The following is a 16,403-nucleotide window of genomic DNA, read 5'->3' on the forward strand; positions in this document are numbered from 1 at the left end:
CTAGAAATTAAGTAACGCACTTCTTAAAAACCATGGGAGAAAGAAGCAATCACAAATAAATTAAAATTATCCTGAATGGAATAAAAAATGAAGATAATATGAATGAAAATTTGTGGAACATAGCTAATGTGGTGGTTGGGGAAATTTTACAGGTTCAACGGCATATATTAGAAAAAGAAAAAAAGGGCAAAGTCAATTAGGTATGCTTCTAGCATAGAAGGAAGTAAACTGGACTCCCAAAGATATCTATGCTCTAATCCCTGGAACCTGTAAATATGTGACCTTAGATGACAAGAAAAACTTTGCAGATGTGACTACAGCCCTGAGATGAGGAGATTCTCCTGCAATATTTGGATCGGCCCAATGCCATCACCTGCGTCTCTGCAAGTGGAGGAACTTTCCCAGTTGGGTTAAAGAATAAGATGGAAGAAGGAAGGAAGATTTGAAGGGTGAAAGGGACTTGACTCACCATTTCCAGCTTCAAAGGTAGAAGAAGGAGTCCATAAACCCAGAAATTACCTTTAGAAGATGGAAATGACCCCCAGCTGATATCAGCAAAGGAAAGGGGTCTCAGTCTACAACTGCAAGGAATCAAATTTTGCCAAAAATACAAACAAGTGAGGAAACAGATCCTTCTCCCAAGCCTCCTGAAATGAATGTGGTTCAGTTGATGCTTTGGTTTTGGCCCAGTGAGATCTGTCAGACTTCTGATATACAGAACTACACAGTAAGAAACTTATTAAATTGCTTAAGTCACTAAGGTTTTGGCAATACGCTACAGCAGAAGTAGAAAATGAATGGACGGATTAAAAAAAGCAAAACAGAAAACACTAACTACTAATATTAAGAAAGCCAAAATTCTACTACTAATCCTATAACACTCAGAGGATATGAGAATATGATGAACATTGTATGGTTATAATTGTGATAGCTCAGATAAAATATACAAATTCCTTGACTAACACAAATGGCCGAAGTTAACATAAGATGAGACAGAAAATTTAAATAATTCTGTATCTATGAATGAAATTGAATTTGTAACTAAAAGTGTTCCCACAAAGAAAACTCCAGGCCCAGCTACCTTATTGATAAATTCTATCAAACATCTAGGGAAAAAAAATCCTAATCCTACACAAAATCTTTCAGAAAATAAAGAAGGAAGGATACTTTCCAACCTATCTTATAAGATAAATATTATTCTGAGAGCACAGCAGACAAATTCATTAAAAGAGAAGAAACGAGCCAACCCGTACCTTCATGAACAAAGACACAAAGATCCTTAAAAAAAATATTAGCAAATAAGTCCTCAGTATATAGAAAGAAAATACCCTTTCATTGTTAAGACTTTCAGCAAAGGAGGAAAAGAAGACTTCCTTATTTGGTAAAGGGTGTGTTGAAAAACCCTTCATGGAAATCATACTCTGGTGAAAGACTGAATGCTCCCCCTAAGACGGAGAACAAGAAGGGATGTTCATTCTCACTATTTAGATTCAATGTTTTACTGGAAATCCTGGCTATTTCAACCAGTTAAGATGAGGAATAAAAGAAATATAAATTTGAAAAGATGAAGTGTTTTGATCAAAAGTTGACATTGTATTTGGAAAGTCCTAAGAAATACATATGCAAAAAATATGCACTAGAACTAATAAGTAAATTTGTCAGGATAGCATTATGGGAGGTGAGTACACAAAAGCCACAAGTATTTATATATACTAGCAACAGAAGCTGGAAATGAAATAAAAGAAAATACAAGTCCACCTTAATAACATCCAAATGCATTGTATACTTAATTCATAAATTTAACAAAAATGGTAATATACTTGTTTACACAAAGTACAACCCATTGCTGAAACTAAAGAACAACTAAATAAATGTTTATGGATGGAGACTCAAGGTAGTTAAAATGTCAGCTCTACAAATTGAACTATATATTAAATAAAACTCTAATAAAAATTTCAGCAGCCTTTTTGAGGGAAAAATTTACAAGCTAATCCTAAAAATATATGAAAATGACAACAACTTAGAATAGCCAAAGTAATTTTGAAAAAGAACTTACACTACCTGTTTTTAGGACTTAGTACGAAGCCAGGGGAATCTCTACAGTGTGGAACTGTGAAAGCATAGATTATGTAACTCAACAGAGATTCCAGAAAACAACCAACACATATATGGTCGATTGGTTTTTGGCAAACAGTTCAAGATCATTTAATTGGGAGAAAGAGTTTATCAGTAATGCTATTGAAGCATTTACATATCCATAAAAAAAGATGAACCTTGATTTTTCACCTCATACCAAAGATAAAAATTAACATGGATCATAGATCTATATATTAAAACTGAAATTATAAAACTTATAGGGGGAAACAAAAGAAAAATATTTTTCACTTCCTAATAGGTGATGTCTTAGAGAGAACACAAAAAGTATGAACCATAGAAGAAAAAAATTCATACACTGATTATATAGTATGTTTAATTAGGATTAATCCAAATTGAAAAAAAATACTCCTTGAAAGACACAATGTTTTTAAGGTTTATTCATTTATTTTGAGAGAGAGAGAGAGAGAGAGAGAGAGAGAGAGAGAGAGGTAATCCCAAGTGCAGACCCCAACACAGGGCTCCATCTCATGAACTGTGAGGTCATGACCTGAGTCAAAAATCAAGAGTTGGACGCTTAGCTGACTGAGCCACCCAGGTGCTCCAAAAGATACAAAAAGAGAAGTCACATACTGGGAGGAAATATTCTCCATACAGATATTTGAAAAAGACTTCTCCCCAAAATATGAAAGGAACTCCTACAACTAAACATTAAGAGAAAAATGGACAAAAGATTTGAACAGACACCCCACAATAAGGCAGTGAGCATATAAAAAGATGTTCAGCGTCCTAACTTCTCAGGGAATACTGATTAAAACCATAGTGAGATAGCACCACATACCCATTAGAATGGCTAAAATGGGAAAGAGTGGCAGTTTCAACTGTTGACAAAGGTATCTAGCAACTAGAATCCTGGTACACTGCTGGATAAAGCATAAAATTTTACACTTCAGGAAAATGCTTGGTTTGTCCTTATAAAGTTAAATATACGCCTATCATAAAATCCAGCATTCTCACTTTTATCTATTACCTGAGTGCAAAGAACTCCTCCTATGGCCACATGAACACTTGTAGGTGAATGTTCATACAGCTTTGTTGATAATAGCTTCCAAATGGAAACTACCTAAATGCCCGTCAACAGATGAATGGATACACAAAGTATGGCATATTCATACAATGCAGCAACAAAAGAAAATCTACTGATGTGGGGCACCTGGGTGGCTCAATCGCTGAAGCATCCAACACCCGATTTCAGCTCAGGTCATGATCTCATGAGTTCGAGTCCTGCAGGGAGCTCCGCGCTGACAGAGCAGAGCCTGCTTGGGATTCTCTCTCTGCCCCTCCCCAACTTGTGCTTCCTTTATTTCTCTCTCAAAATAAAGAAACTTAAAAAAATCTACTGATGCACATAACAATATGTATGAATCTGAAGGCGTTATGCTGAATGACACAAGCCACACACAGAAGAGTACATACTGCATGAGGCCATTTACATGCAATTTTATAAAATGTAAATTAACCTGTAGCGACAGAGAGCAAATCAGTGGTTGCCTAAAGGCTAGGTGTGGAGCACAGGATTGACTACAAAGGAGACAAGGAAATTTTGTATGGATGGAAATGTTCTGTACTATCTTAATTTCTGTACTGGTTTCACAGTGAACACCTTTAGTTAAAAACTCCTCAAACTGCACACTTAACATGGGTGCAGTCTACTGTATGTAAATTATACATCAATTTAGTTGATTAAAATCCCTATCAAATATCTTTCAAAATGAAGGGTTTTCGGGATTCACCCCCAACCCCTCAATTAAATAGGTCAGCTGTATAAGAGATATTCCTAGTATAATAGAAATACTCAAAAGTAGTGCATCTTCGAGGTATGTCTTTACCAGAAAAGCAAGCCATCCCATCTTTATGTTCTTGTAAGAACCTTTAAGAAGATGAATATGCAGAAATCATTATCTCCCATAATGTCATCTGTAGAATGTAGGGCTGACTTAATATGCATATTAATATGTGTATCATATACATATTCATATAAATGTGGTGGAATTAAACATGAACAAGAGAACGAGTTTTGTCCACTTCTCTGTGGTCCGCTTACATCATCCTATAACTCACAGATTCTGAGGAATGCTATTTGTACTACTCAAGTGCTACTTTAAAAAGTACACAGAGAGGTGCCAGGGTGGCCCAGTTGGTCAAGCGTCGGACTCTTGATTTCAGCTCAGGTCATGATTTCATGGTGCATGAGTTCAAGCCCTGCATTGGGCTCCATGCTGACAGCATGGATCATGCTTGGGGTTCTCTCCTTCCCTCTTTCTCTGTCTCTCCCTCCCACTCTCTCAAAAATGAATAAATAAACATTAAAAAAAAGGTACACAGAAAATTTTATATTGTATGTTGTGGCTATAAAAGCAACTTTAGTAAAACGTTTCCCAGATCCCTTGAAACTTGCTTTCTTTTGGATGATTATCAATCATTAGATCAGCTCATTGTTACTCAGGTCAACTATAGTTCCTTAAGAAAGTCTTGTAGGGATCCCAGCAAAGCCAAAGTTACCTTGTAAGAAAGAACTACCTTATTTTAGATGATCTGGTCCACATTCCAGTAGATTCTGCACATACACAGGACATCAGAGAACTGTCTACTACTGTCCCTACTTGCCATCTAACCCACTGGTTGTGTCTCATCATCTCCAATGATGCCTTATGTCTCCACTCTTCTTGGTGTCTTCATCTGAGTTCTTGAACTTGATACTTATTTGGATATTCTATTTTACTTTTTGGCTCTATTTCTGGATCTTTCTCAGCCTCCCTGACTCCATTCCCCACATTTCTGAGCCAATCTCCTGCACTTCTGCACTGAGACCCAATTCTGGAGCCCAGCCCAGGGCACAGCCTAAAGTCTACTGATTAGGATAATAGTGACATCCAACATTCATTAAATAAGTATTTAATGAACACCTGCTATGTGTTAAGTATATCTTGCCTAGGGATTCAGCAGTAAACAAAACAGACCAAAATGTCTGCCCCCATGAAACATCTTTTTAATGGAGACTGTTCTACAATAAATTAATTACACAGTATATGATGCACTATAAAAGAAGTGATAACTTTGGAGAGAAAGCCATGAAGGAGGATAACGAAGGTTAGAGTGACTTGTACTTACAAAAAGAGTGGTCAGAGAAGGTGATATTTGGGCAAAACATGAAGGAAGTGAACAAGCAATACATATGGATATCTAGAAGGAGCATGATCTAGGCTTAGAGAAGATCAGGTGCAAAGGTCCTGGGGTGGGAGCAGACCTCAAATGCTCTGTGTGTGTACAAGTACATGAACATGCCTAGAATATTAGGGGATGTGAGAAGCAAGAGTCAGGGAGATATGTAGAGTTATGTTATCCTTGTTGGCCCAGACAACTCCATTTTATGTGGTTGTCCCACAGTGATTATTAATATTACTGCTTTCACTCTCAAAAGTGTCCAGGTTTAAATGACAAATTACACAGTCAACCTATTTAGTCAAATTTGCAGTACATGAATAGGGTATCAAAAATCAAAAGGTATAAAAGGGCATATAGTAAATGCAAGCCTTCCTCTCATCCCTATGTCCCAGGCTTCCAGTTTCCCTTCTTGGAAACCAATGTTACAAGTTTCTAAGGCATCTTTATTGCAGTGTCTTGAACAGAGGAGTGACACCATGTGACTTACATTAAAAATTTTTTAATATATTAAAAATTTTAAATATTTATTCATTTTTGAGAGAGAGATAGAGAGAGAGAGACAGAGTATGAGTGGGGAGGGACAGAGAGAGAGGGAGACACAGAATCCAAAGCAAGCTTCAGGCTCTGATCTGTCAGCACAGAGCTCGACATGGGACTCGGAAAGACAAACCGTGAGATCATGACCTGAGCCAAAGTCAGACGCTTAACCAGCTGAGTCACCAGGGCGCCCCTGACTGACATTTCTAATGGACCACTCAGGCGGTAGAAGAGATTGCCGTAGAAGCTCGGGGCCAGCTAGGAAGTTACTACAATAATCCAGGTTAGCAAAGAACTTCGTTAACTCTGCTACCTAAAGACATGGGGAAATAGAATCATATATTTTTTTTCACTTTAGAAAGAATTAGCATGTGTATCTTTGGGTTAGAATAGCATTCTCTGAGCCCACCAATCTCAGTCTCCCCCATAGTTTCTATCAGAGCACTTGAAGTTTTCCTTCACAGCACGTAACGTGACTTGTAAGGACATATTTAGTGGCCATTTGTTTAAAAATGTCTTACATTTTAAGTCTTTTTTTTTCCTACATTCTTCTTTTTAGTTTATTGAATTCTAGTTGACACAGTGTTACATTCGTTTCAGGTGTAGAACAGTGATCTGACACATCTGTGCATTATGCTCTGCTCGTCATAAGTGCACTTTCCATCTGTCCCCACACAGCACTTCTGCAATACCTTTGACTATATTCCCTGTGTGGTATCTTTCATCCCTGTGATGTGTCCATTCCATACCTGGAAGTCTGTATCGCTTTTTCCCCTTCACACATTTTGCACATCCCCAACCTCACCCCATCTAGAAACCGCCATAGTTTATTCTATGTGTTAATGGGTCTCTTCCTGTTTTGTTTTGTGTTTTAGATTCCACACATAAGTGAAATCATAGGATATTTGTCTTTCTCTGTCTGACTTCACTTAGTATAATACCCTCTAGGTCCATCCATCCATTTTTCCAAAGAAGCCATACAGATGGCCGGCAGACACCTGGAAAGATGTTCAACATCACTCTTCATCAGGGAAGTACAAATCAAAACCACAATGAGTTATCATCTCAAAGCTCTCAGAAAGGCTAGTATCAAAAATACAAGAAATAACAAGTGTTGGTGAGGATGTGGAGAAAAGGGAACACTCGTGCACTGTTAGTGGAAATGTAAACTGGTACAGCTACCGTGGAAAACAGTATGGAGGTTCCTCAAAAAATTAAGCATAGAGCTACCACACTATCCAGTAATTCCACAATTTGGCATTTACCCAAAGAAAATGAAAACCACTAATTTGAAAAGATACATGCACCCTTGTTTACTACAGAATTATTTACATTAACCAAGATATGGAAGCAGCCTAAGTGTCCAAAGGTAGATGAATAAAGATGATGTGGCATTCATAGACAATGGAGTGTTACTCAGCCACAAAAAAAGAACAAGATATTGTCATTTGCAATAGTTTAAGCTTCTTGAGGATCATATATGTTTCTTTAGTCAGTATATATCAGTGTCTTTTACAGAACAGACATTTAAGGACAAATTTTGAATGAATGAATGAGTGAATGAGGAAATTACACGTGCTATCTTGCCACTCTTCCTACAAAAATAATCTAGGGACAACTAGCCTTCTCTCTACCTCCCTCCATTGACCTGGGTTTCTAAATGATGAATTAACCTTTAGATCAGAATAAAAGGGAAAAAACTTAGACCAGTTTACCTCTCTCTCTATATCTCATGTATCTCTCTATCTTCATCCTTGTGAAAACAATAGAAAACCAAGGAGGCAGGAAGGAAACAGAGGATTATAAGATTTAGTGTAACTAAGCATTTACATACTTTCTGAGGAAATATACGATGGGTATATTAGAACAGTTTTGGTAATAGGCATTAGACAATATTCTAATTAATGCATAGGTTATAAACTGACTTTTTTGAATTATTTCATCACTCTGAAGTGTTAGGGATTGGTGCACATAAGAATATTTTTATGTGTTGGAAAAAAGCATTGCTATACATCTTAGTTTCGAGGAGAGAGATATTCTCTTTATTTTCTTGGGTCACATGTGGAAGCATCTCAACAGATGATAGAACAGCATTCCTAATACACACTGACTGCTCTGTTGCAATGTGTCTTTCTAGTCCTGTGGGCATTTACCACATCAGTGAAGGGAGAACAGGGCACAAATTCAAGGGACTGGCCTAACCACACATCAGCTAAGCACAAATGCACAGGCCAGGACTTGTAGTCAATTAACTCATCGCCCTCTTGTAGTTTGTTTGAACCACTTGACCACAGTGGCTGCCCAAACTGACATTCCCCTTTCTCTTCCTTGAAAGTTACCCATCTTCAGCTGGGCAGAGTCAAGAAACTTGACTATTTGATGGGGCCACTTCCTCTTGGCAAAGATGAAGAGACAGAGGCCCAAGAAGATTAATTAACAAAGTCAGTGGTAATCAAGTATTAGGATGGATAGCTCCTGATGCCCAGCTCAGTATTTTTTGCTTCTTTTCTTATTATAGTGAAAAAAAAATACACAACTGAGACTGTATCAATAAATAATAATAATTTTTAAAAAGCACAAGAAAGAGAAAACACCTATGTGGCTATAGAAAAATTGCTGAAGGAAAGGTGAGAAGAATATGCCAGTTCCAAGAGGTCGGAAACAATACATCATAATTTTTCTTGATCCCGGGAGCCTCATACTATGCTGAGTTTGTCATAGGCTAATTAATCAAATTACACTTTTTAGTCTACCAGTTGAACTTCTACTACATTTGTAAATCCCTGGATGACCAAGATATGGCTATTTCATTTTTCAGTTTCCCACAGATCCTAACATAGTTGATACTTAATAAACATTTATAATGAATTGAGCAAATGTCATATTTTCAAAAAGCATTATTTATACTTTTATATTGCCTTTACATTTTCATTCCAGCATCATATATAATCCCATCTGTTTGTATGTCTACGTGTCAAACAACGTTCACCCTCTCCTTAAGGCATTTCCTACTTCAACATCCATGCAGTTACAAGCTGAAAACTATTCCCAAACACCACAAGAACTAAATGGCAAATGCGGAACTATTGTTAAAGAATTTTGCTCTTGAAATTGTAATGTCATAGCATTTCAGCAAGGGAAGACGAAAGGACATTCCGATATTATGCGTGCTTAGATATTGGGATGTGGGGTTATTACTGGTTCTTTTTTATTGAAAAAAAAATGGATAGGGTAAAATCTAACTAAAGTAATTTCAGTGTTATTCAATATTTTATTAATGGGGGAAAGCATCATTTTAACTGCAGCAATCTATAGAATTATGGACTGATTACTAGTTCAAATGACAGAGTCCTACAGTGAAACCCATAATTTTACATTACATTCTGCAAGAGATGATAGCAGTTCTCCACATATAATGGTATCGCTAGCCCGGAATCTTGTTAACACTCATAGTCTGAGAGGTAGTGCTTATCCTCTCTCGTTCTTATTTTGAATCAGAAATAAATTTTTTTCAGAGGTGTACTGGCCTTTATGGGATTTTGGTCAATTAGATATTTTCATGGAGGTGACACCTTGGTAAGAAGTTTAAGAGTTTAAGTAGCATGGTAAAATTATAAGGAAATTAATCTTTTTTATTAAAAAATAAATTAAGAAATGCCGGTGCCTTGGTTGAACTTGCAGTTAGCTCTTTGTAGCTATTTTAGTCACCGATTCTATGGAAAGTAGCTTCAGAGTTACTTGCTTGTTACTGGGCAACAATTTATTCCAATTATAACTGAAATGTTCCTAATAGACAGTTACTGGCGGATAAAAACAGATTTTAAAAATGAACTACTAAATCCATAGTATTTTCTCTTGATGCAAGAGGCAGAAATTATTCTAACAATTGACACTTTCTAATGTTCTGAGGTCCTTTTAGACATTTCAAGTGATTTGGGGGGCATCAGTGAGGACCCATGGGGTGGCATGGTTCAGAGCTGTTAAATGTAGAAATGACACAATTAGATTAAACAGCTACAGAGACTAGGGACCAAATGTTACCAGCACATAGAATGCCATATTCTATATCAGATGCAAATGACATACAATCTTCAAACTTTCATAGGAGAGTTTTCTTTAAAAAAGGTCTTAATGGACATTTGGCAACTATATTCTCGACAGTCTCCCTATTACTTTTTTTACTTATCTATTAAAAACAAAAAACAAAACACAAAATACCATAGTTAACAAACAACAATGGAGAACAGCATAAAATATCCCTTGATATCTTACATGTATTTTTCAAGGTAAAAAAGAGAAAATCTCTATTCCTAAGTTTCTTGACCCAAATCCAGCCCAACTCACAGACAAGCCTAAACCTTCCCATGTATATTCCAGCTTCCGAGGAGAGTCTGGAGAAGCTCAAATGAAGTTTGCCACATGGATATATTTTCAAATGAGATATTTGGTTTGCAAGAAAGGTTTTTTTTTTTTTGTGTGTGTTCTTCCTGCTCTATAATATTAAAATGCAGTAAAAAAAATACACTGACCGTAGTTGCCAACTGACATAAAATTTACACGTGTCAAAGGAAGGAGTACATTGATTGTGGATTTAACCTTGGGAACTTCATCACATAGTCAACAGTTACGTGTTTTGAAATGTGTCTTAAAGGATCAGATCAGTTCTCATGGAAATCAGGAGAGATGTTGCTGAAAATTTATACCATTTAGCTTCTGTTTCTCCCCGTAACAGAATAACAGGCAAGACCATTGTCAGCCCCAGTCCCAGGCAGAGTCTATAGAAATACTTGTTGAATTTAATTGGGTTGAATTAAAATTTGTCCTTTTCAAGAATAAAGTTGGCATCTCCAGTTCAAGGTCCCCAAATGATCTAGGCTCTCCACAGTTGACTGTCTAATGAACTCCTGACTAGTTACAGATCAAAGGGATTAAAATGACTTTACTCAGCACTCACTTGTGTCTGTTTCGTTATCTGGACTAAGGAAGTCTAGGATAATTACGGTGTAACTTAAAAAAAAAAGTTTCATCGTTGTACTTCCTGTTTGGTGAGTAAACAACAGAACAGTTATGGTCTGTAACGGACCTATTAAAACCCTAACACCCCTACAAGCGAGTAAGTTGGAGAACTCAAGAATTCTCCCTGACAGGACACTGAAATGTCAACCCTAAACGATCAACAACTCATTGCCATAGTGCGACAATCTTAACCTTGTTAAAACTGGGTGACCAGTCAATTCGCAGACAGAAGCATCATCAGGATACCTAGGAATGCTGTTATTACCCATTATAAGTATGACGCGAGGGTCACATATCAGGCAATTACACCTTTTCATTACATGCTAACCCCTCACGGCAGGGATGCCACGCTTATGACTGCATTAGACAGACAAAGCCTTCAGCTCTTTAAAAAAAAAGAAAAGCCAAAAAAAAGCAGGGGGGGCAGAAAAAAAAAGGAAAAGATAAAAAAATTAAATTCGTTTTCTTACCAGCACGTTGCAGCACAAATTCGCTCACAGGAGTGTTGCCTTTACAGGTTTCTCTTTTAATTATCCTGGAAGCAGGGAGACAAAAAAAAAAAAAAAAAAAAAAAAAAAAAAAAAAGGCAAAGAAGAAGAAGCAGGGTGGTTAAATTAGCGTGCTGGAATCTTTTCAGTTTGTCGCAGAGTAGAAAAATAAAAAAGGGGAAAAAAAAGGCTCAGTAATTTAAATTTGCTCTCAGTTCAGGCTGCATCGTTGGGTCCCGCCCCTTCTTCCCGCTGGGTTCCACTACCTGCAAGGCTGGAATTGACAGCTACTGTGCAAACAAAAAAAGGAAACAAGCATGCTGGGACCATTCTGACTGCTGTTTGGGTCTCACTTGTCCTGACAACTAAAAATCATCAGTGGAAAGGTATTCTACATTTTCTACTTGAAGGAATTTTGCATGCAATTCCCTTCCATGTTAACGATACACATACAGCTCATGATGATGGGGTTTGATTACTGTTTGGGTTTTCTTTTTTCCTTTCATTGTTTTGTTTTTCTAAATATGTATAATAATCATAGTTACTGTTATTATTTACATTTTTACTGTTTTCAGCTGTTCAGTGTCATTCTTTGCATTTCTTACTGTCCTGTCCTCCTCTCCAAGAGATGTTCTCTCCTGTGTTTTCCTTTCAGTCATAAACACTGAAATTTCTAGGGATGGTAGAAATGCCAAGATTAACAGAGTTGCCACTTCTCATTTGAATGCTTTTTTTTTTCTATTTTTGAGCATTTAGTATTGAGAATAGTTCAAGGGACGGAAGGGCCTAGGAAGGAGATTCCATAAGCACCAGAAACTTTTAAAAAGGATGAGATAATAAGGCAAAAAGCTCATTTTCATATTTATGAATGAGGCAAATAGCTACAAACCATATACGGAGATGGGGTATACATTGCATATTTAACCTTAAGGCGTAGAAAACCACTTTAATTTTAGCCAACGAAATAAAATGGCTACTTCATGTGCAGCATATTCTGTCAGTGTGTAGCAGGAGGAATCATGGGAGATAATAAAGCCCGTCCTTCTGTCAGAACGTAAATAGCTTATGGAGGATTTTCAATAAGTTTTATTGTTGTTGTGGTTGCTGTTTGCTAAACTTTCATTTCAGATGAGGCTGCTGTAGGCTACTTTGGTATGGAAGCTATGACATGCCTGTACATGTACGGATTATCTACACGTTAGCCTCTTCATCTGAAGCACTGCTTCTAGAACGGTATACATAGCACTGGGTCTCCTATGAAAGCACGGACTTTCTTAGATAATCCTCCTGCTCCAACCGAGTACTGTGCTGAGCGGTGTGTCACGTCACATAGTCGGGGTGCGGCGGTTAAGGTGTAAAGGATAAAATGCACATGGTTCTTTGCTAGTGGCTGCTAACATGAAGGAAAGTTATTCGTACAGATGTGACAGCATTTAATTTACTTTTACTTGTTAGTTTTTGTATTTTTAAAAACCTTTTCCCCTTATCCCTACCTCAAGCCATTTAAATGCATTTCACTGTTCCTGCACAATATGGAGAAGCCCTGAAAGCCAACAGTGAGCCTGACCTAAGGGACTTGACTTTTTAAAGTCAGATTTTCAAAAGAGAAATGATTTGCAATGTAACTGAAATAAACATGATTTGGCTTTCTCAATTGGTAAAAACTTAGCTGAATATCAGATATCCACATTGTCATTTGAAATTTCACCCTAAAGTCAAACCAACCAAAAATGGAAAGACTGAGGAAGCATCGAGTAAAACTATATATTTGCCTTGTATTATAAACTTTATCAGGATTACTTTTCTGGTAGCAATGAATGCCTTTACTCGACTCCCATGAGCAGCTATAGCGTGGAAAAATAAGGCAGCTCAAGTACTCAAGAAGCCATGTTAACTTCCCAGGTAGTTAGGCAATCAGCTTTAATGAAACAGTGGTAAATTACACCAATGTGCTAATTATGGTACTTTGTCACAGCATAAAATGCAATAAAACCAACCCATGTCTTGGCTTGGAAAGTGTTATGCATAGATTTTTTTCAAAAGATTTAACAGAAGAGAGATTTTATTTTCCTAAAGCATTCTGTAATTCCAAGTGGAGTTTTCTCAATCCTTTTCTGTAAAAGAAGGCTTCTAGGAAGATATGTAGAGCTGAAAATATATAGAAGAAAAAAATATATGTAGAAGAAAAAAATATGTAGAAAAATATGTAGAAGGAAAAAATATGTAGAGCTAGAAAAAAGCAATGATAATGGCTTTTTAAAACTGGTGTCTTACCTTATAATTATACAGTTTTATGATGACATGCCAGTATTAAATACTTTGGTATCATTGTGAAAACATAACACACACAGAACATATTAGGATATATACAAATATACACAGAGCTGCACATGTTGGTTTATATTCTGAACATCTCTGTTTTAAATGAAGAAGAATATTTTTACATTGTCAATGCTGACTGAGTGCAGTTAGCAGAATAGCAGTTTCAAGCACATAAAAAATCCCGACACTGAACCTTAGAAAAGGAATAAGCTTTAAGAAATGTATGAATGAGCCCTGTGATTTCACTAGACATTGAACCTGTGACTGCAGAAGTTACTACTTGGTGTTGGGGGGCCGAGTATCATCTTACTGCATATCTCATAACTAACCTGGGAAAAAAGTCACTTCAAAAATACCCTACTGAATCGTTAGGAGTTCTGGGTAGGGATATACATTTATATGGCTTTCAAATCATGGAAAAGTGCCTTAAAGAAACACATTGAACAAGTGTATTGGAAATGTTTTTTAGAGAAATTCTTTCAATAGCTTTAATGTCATACACTACTTAAATGTTCATTCTTAGAGAAACTTAATGTCAGGATGGGAAATGCTAGTTCATTTTTTTAAAGTGTATCACACGAATACATTTTTATCTTCTCAGTTATAGTTGACAATTTTTTCAAACTTACTGCATATTTTAAAATTATTTATTACTTTTTGATAAATGTCTCCCTCATTCTGGATCAACTCTCTTTAGTGTGAGTTCACTGTTTTGTCTTTGGGGCAGTGAAGCACTTCCTAGTGAATGGTAAAATGTGATCCTGATGTCTTACTGACTACACTACCCAATGAATAATGGTTTTTTATTTCAGTAGGGTTCTGAGAAACTGCTTATATTTATTATATTACTTAATTAATATGATTAATCCCTTTAAATGTGAAAAACTAAAAAATACCTCACCACTGTCATAAAAATATATCTGCTACTCTTGGATTGTCTTTTTTTAAAGTTTATTTATTTACTTTGAGAGAGACAGAGACAATGCCAGTGGGGGAGGGGCAGAGAGAGTGGGATAGAAAGAATCCCAAGCAGGTTCCACATGGGATTTGAACTCATGAAACCATGAGATCATGACCTGAGCCAAAAACCAAGAGTCAGATACTTAACCAACGGAGCCACCTAGGTGCCTCACTCTTGGGTTGTCTTTTGAAACATGTTTCCATTATTAAATCAATTTCATTAAATTTATGAAAAGCAAGTTTGAGTTTTTGAACACACACTTTACACACACAGACACAGAATTTTGGTTTTAAGGTTTTCACTATCATTTCTTTAGGACCAAGTAAATACCCAGTTCAGTCTGGGTGTTCAGATTATGAAAGTATTAACTCAGAAACTGACACTTGGCCTAGGACAGAACAAAGACTGTAGGGTACCTCAGACTTCCCTACCCTGCTAACTAACGTAGTCTCACACAGACAAGCAAACATCTGACAAATGGAAGTATGCTTTTAGATTGAATTCAATGCTGAAGTGTAAGGGAGCCCCTCTGGGTATGAGCTCAAATGGCTAAACATAATGTCTCTTCATTAGTGGTGCCGGGAACACGTGATACCTGAAGAATAACAGTGGTTTAAAATGGGAAACAATGTTAAATTCTATTTATACATTGCTCTTCTGATAGGCATAGCATACACACAAGATGTAAGAAGAGGACCCGGTAAACCACAGAAAATACAGAAAAGAACACCCAACTTAGACATGTAAAAAAATAGAGCACTTTGTTTGTTTTTAAAATTTTTTGATATTTATTTTTGAGAGAGAGAGAGAGACACACAGAGACAGAGAGCGAGTGGGGGAGGGGCAGAAATGGAGGGAGACAGAATCCGAAGCAGGCTCCAGGTTCCGAGCTGCCAGCACAGAGCCTGGCGTGCAGCTGAAACTCATGAACCGTGAGATCATGACCTGAGCTGAAGTTGGATGCTTTGACTGGGCCACCCAGGCACCCCCAAAATAGAGCATTTTATAGAAATGCTCATTTCTTGATTAAACTGGCTGTTGGAATTTTGTGGAACAGATTGGAAAGGAGAAAAAGCTTCCTTAAAAATCAGTTGGTGAGAGATTATGGTCTGAGAAAGTTTAAGCAAAGATGAAAGTCCAGGGAAATTCAGGTCCCTGTACTGACCAAGGTGACATAGGGCTTATAGAATACGATCAATAGAATACACTGGAAGGAGGGGTGACTTCTCCCTTGGATACAGAGGTGGACAGCAGCACAATTCACCCTGTGGGGGCTGCAGGGAGGTGCAAGTTTTGCCCAGTGAGGGATGGTGTGGCTAGTTTGGAACATGCCCATTTGAGAATTCAGCTGGACAAAGTACAGAAGATAGCCGGTGTCTGACTCTAGCTGCCAAGACAGGGATCAGTGCAGAGGTGATAATGATGAGAGTTATGAGCATAGGGCAGAGAGCACATAATGATGAGCTCTTCAAGAGAGTGCCAAGAAATGAGAGAAGAATTTCAGGGATGGTAAAGGTGGAGCTCAAGTGACAGATGAAGAAGTGACATCAGAGGTGAGAAGAAATGTGGAGCAAGATGGGGTCAAAAGATTCCAGAGCATCAGATTCTTCAAAGATTGCGAATATATATAATCCGGACTGGAATAGACTAGAAAATGCTGAGGAAACAGCAAGCTGAAGGCTCTTGGCAAAGCGATCTCGTTATACTGGTGGTGGGGTCGGCTGCCGGATAGCATTGGTAAGAAAAGGAAATGCCAAAGG

General features: G+C 37.2%; 1 protein-coding gene and 1 long non-coding RNA gene across 3 annotated transcripts in view; one reads left to right on the forward strand and one right to left on the reverse strand.

The window, feature by feature from the left end:
• CELF2 (CUGBP Elav-like family member 2) overlaps positions 1-11,427 on the reverse strand; it is an 830,774-nt gene extending 819,347 nt beyond the window's left edge. Inside the window, exon 1 of the mRNA XM_086714988.1 lies at positions 11,343-11,427. The gene's annotated coding sequence lies outside the window, so the exon portion shown is untranslated. The remainder of the gene's footprint in view (positions 1-11,342) is intronic.
• A 2-nt stretch (positions 11,428-11,429) lies between these two features.
• The window catches only part of LOC147579529 (uncharacterized), a 46,184-nt gene continuing 41,210 nt past the window's right edge, over positions 11,430-16,403 (forward strand). For both annotated transcript variants that reach the window (XR_015254048.1, XR_015254050.1), the window contains exon 1: positions 11,430-11,746. This is a non-coding gene — a long non-coding RNA (uncharacterized LOC147579529). The remainder of the gene's footprint in view (positions 11,747-16,403) is intronic.

This window comes from Puma concolor, chromosome B4 (assembly GCF_028749965.1).
Source record: "Puma concolor isolate L17-30 chromosome B4, mPumCon1.1.hap2, whole genome shotgun sequence".
In the NCBI taxonomy this organism is placed as follows: domain Eukaryota; kingdom Metazoa; phylum Chordata; class Mammalia; order Carnivora; family Felidae; genus Puma; species Puma concolor.